Source organism: Echinops telfairi, unplaced genomic scaffold (assembly GCF_000313985.2).
Source record: "Echinops telfairi isolate 266 unplaced genomic scaffold, ASM31398v2 ScPeMD7_20;HRSCAF=75, whole genome shotgun sequence".
In the NCBI taxonomy this organism is placed as follows: Eukaryota; Metazoa; Chordata; class Mammalia; order Afrosoricida; family Tenrecidae; genus Echinops; species Echinops telfairi.
In genome coordinates, this window is record NW_022103917.1 from 10,739,374 (window position 1) to 10,743,219 (window position 3,846).

The 3,846-nt window shown below is 43.3% G+C and overlaps 1 non-coding gene across 1 annotated transcript; it reads right to left on the reverse strand.

The window, feature by feature from the left end:
• Positions 1-980: 980 nt before the first annotated feature.
• LOC115869077 lies at positions 981-1,103 on the reverse strand. Its single transcript, XR_004045984.1, has one exon. It is a non-coding gene; the product is annotated as a small nucleolar RNA SNORA32 (small nucleolar RNA).
• Positions 1,104-3,846: the final 2,743 nt, after the last annotated feature.

Consider the following 3,846-nt stretch of genomic DNA (forward strand, 5'->3'; position numbering starts at 1 on the left):
CTCTGCATCTTCCCCCTGCCTTTGATAACAAATATGACAAATATCTTGCATCTGAAACTTAAATGCTCTATCTGTTTCCAGGGAACCCCACATGTGACAAGTTGGGACTGGGAGAGGTCTGAAACATGATCAGTAAGATGAGCATTACGTGATCAATAAGAGAAGCGTTTGAAATGATTATTCACTGTCTACGTGGCAATGACCATCCACCTTTAGGTAGTCGGAGCACAGCTGCCATCAGGCACTAGAGTTTATTGTTAATTTTCACCGGCGGTGTTTTGCAATGCACTAACTAGCTGGTTGTCACGGGGTTGGGCAACCCCATGCATTTCCAAGTAGAACTGTGCTTCACACGGGTTTTCGATGGCTGTGTTTTCAGGAATACATAACCCATTAGGGCAGTGGTTCTCAACCTTCCTAATGCCGTGACCCTTTCATACAGTTCCTCATGTTGTGGAGACTCCCCAACCAGAAAATTATTTTCGTTGCTACTTCATAACGGTCATTTTGCTACTGTTATGAATCAGGCGACCCCTGTGAAAGGGTCGTTCGATTTCCCACAGGGGTCACGACCCACAGGTTGAGAACCACTGCATTAGGACTTTCTTCTGAGGTGCCTATGGGTGGACTTGAGCCAGCAGCCTTTTGGGAAGCAGCCGTCGCCACAAGTCTAAAGAACCAGAGTTCGACGAGCCAGATGCAGGATCCATAGTCAGCAAAGAGCAAACAAGTGTTCACCGCCCAATGCGTGAGTGGTTGCAATATACGAAGCACCTTCCCCTTGAGCCAATGCCTTGAATTCAGAGTTATAATCTCCTGTCCTGTGAGAAAAATGATGGCATGTTCTTTAAAGCCATCCGCTGTGTGATCTTTCCCTTTTTCTTGAAAAATTAGCACAAAACAAATTGTATTGTGTATCATGATAAAGCCTACAGAAAATGCGCAGCTTTCATATTTCTATTAGTACAGAGCTCAGCTATTGATGTTCCCAATTGGTTGAAGGCTCACCAGGTAGCAAAAGATAAAAAACCTGCTGGGAAATCTTTGATGGTCATGTCTGCAGGAAATTAGAAATTGCGTTCTAAAAGCCTTGGTAATGACCATGGGTTATTTTCTTATGGAAGCCCTAGGACATTGAAGCTTGAGTTGAAAGCCAAGGAGACATCCTGGGCTGAGTACCAAAAGCTCTCAGCTCTTACATGAGGAAAGCAGAGAACTCAGATCCAAATCCAGGACTGTCAGAGCAGCTAAACTTCAAATAAAGTTCAACACCCACTCAAGAACAGAGTCATCTAGGTGAATACAGGCAATGATTTGGACAACACAGACTATTCCAAATCTTCTGAACCCATAGATATGGCCCACCCCATTCCTCTTCAAAACGAGCACCTTCCCAGCCCCATGCTGGAAGACTCAACAGAGACGATGCTAGGCCTAATGAAGGAGTGTGCGATGGCAAATTGTTATGGGGGGGGGGGGGAGGGCTTCAGAAGGTTTGTGGAAAACTTTCACGATCTTTTCATTCCATTTTTCCTTGAACTTTTGGAAACGCCCTAGTGATATAAAGAAATCACAAAAGGCAGCTGGCGGCATGTACCAGCAATAGGCAAGGACGTATGTATGAGACTGGATCTTGAGGGTGCTTGATCGAGAGGGAAGGACCAGATTATAAAATTAAAAGGATACCCCCCTCCCAGGGGGATGGATAACAGAAAAGTGGGTGAAGGGAGACGTCAGACAGTGTAAGACATGACAAATATTAATAATTTATAAATGATCAAGGGTTCATGAGGGAGCGGGCGGGGAGAGGGAGGGGGGAAAAGAGGAGCCGATACCAAGGGCTCAAGTAGAAAGCAAATGTTTTGAAAATGATGATGGCAACAAATATGCTTGACACAATGGATGGATGGATGGATTGTGATAAGAGTTCTACAAGCCCCCAATAAAATGATTTTTAAAAATAGCACATACATTTTTTTTAATTGAAAAGGAAGAGCTTATTGACCTGAGAATTCTTCAGAGAGACAAGAGTTGCACTTTTCAAGAACCTTGTGAAATGGTGCACATTTGCTCTCAGGAAGGCCCTTAGAATAAAGGGAGAAGTAATGGCGTATACTGAGGGACGTCTGAATTGCAGATGGCACATCGTGGAGGAAGGCGTTAAAAGGCTCGGGAAGGTGGCCATGTTAGAGTGGCCACAAGACTTACCAGATGATTCTATTCCCCAGGAAAATCCAAAGGACCCACTATTTTACAAAGACAAGCAATGCACGGATGAAAGGATCACCTGTATCACTCCAAAGTTCAAGTCGTGCCCAGGATGAGGTAGAAGAGGCTGTTGTTATATGTTTGATTCATGGAGAGAATAGAGATGCTGGTGCCTAAAACAATGGAGACCAGGTGTGGTGCTTCATTGTCAGAAGCCAGGGGTTTTCAATGACAGTAATAAAGTAAAGTTACATGGCAGGGAAGGGGCTTGTTCCACAGACAGTTGAAGATGTGGGTAATAGAATATGACATCCCTCGTGGTCACATTGACGGGCAGCTAATAAGGGTGCGATTCAGCTTGTAATAGTGTAAGAAACCAAGGGTGGCTGAGAGAAGTCACCTGGTTTTCAGATATAAGTACATTTTCAGACTGAAAAAAAAAAAGAGTTGGCTGGGTCCCTTGGAGAAACAAACAAACAAACAAACAGGAATAGCACAGCAAGAATACATGTTTCCTACTCGGTAGAGTCTGAGTTGACATTTGGGGAGAGCGGGACTTTAAGGGGAAGAGGTTATCAATGAAATCAGGGCCAAGATCCATCTCAAGGTGTCAAGATCACACTGGCCTCAGAAATCATTCAGTGGTCATTATCCCAGTCCTCAAGGACACAATTGGGATCGACATACCTGGCAATTGGTATAACAACCATTTTGAGCCTTTGGTCAGCATCCAAGGGTAGTCATAAATAAAATACCTCAAGGTAGGTGACTTTACAGAGCAAAAATTTATTTTCTCACATTTCTGGAAGGCAGATGCTCAAATACGGGCCATTGGATCTAGGAAAAGGTCCTTCTTCGTTACTTTTAGTTTCTGGTAGTTTCCACCAATCCTTGAGGTTCCTGGGCTTGTAGATGGATCTGCTTCTGTGATCACATGATGCCCATCTCCCTCCCGTGTGTCTGTGTCTATTTGGCTCCTTTTATAAGACAGCACTTGAAAGGCATTAGGCTCCACTCGACTCTGATAGGTCCTCATGAACCTAACAGCCCCATTTTTAAACAGACCACGTTCACAGGGACAGCAGTTAGGACTTTAACATATTTTTGTGAGGGCCACTTCAATCCATAGTACTCTACCCTTTGGCTCAAGAATCAAGTCTTTCCCATGTGAAAAATACGTTCAAACACCCCCAAAAGTCTTAACCAGATTCTAGCATCAACTCTAAATCTAAACTCTCATCTTCTGAATAATTGAAATGGGTAAGACTCTGGTTATGGTTCATCCTGAAGCAAAATTCCTCTCCCTCTGCGGACTGGTAATTCTAAGAGACAAATGTCCGTTTCCAACATACAACAACTTTGCTATTCCACAAGAGAGAAACAGCTCAAGAAGGGGTGGGTCATGGGTACCAAACAAGTCTGAACCCCAACAAGGAAAAAATATCATTCAGTCCCAAGGCTTGAAAAACATTCTTTGTTCTCTGAAACTGTTTTTTTAAATTTTAGTTTATTTATTTACTTTTGTTAATAATCATTTTATTAGGGGCTCATGCAACTCAGCACAATCTGTACATACGTCATCTGTGTCCAGCACTTTAGTACATATGTTGACTTCATCATTCTTACGACACCCACTTT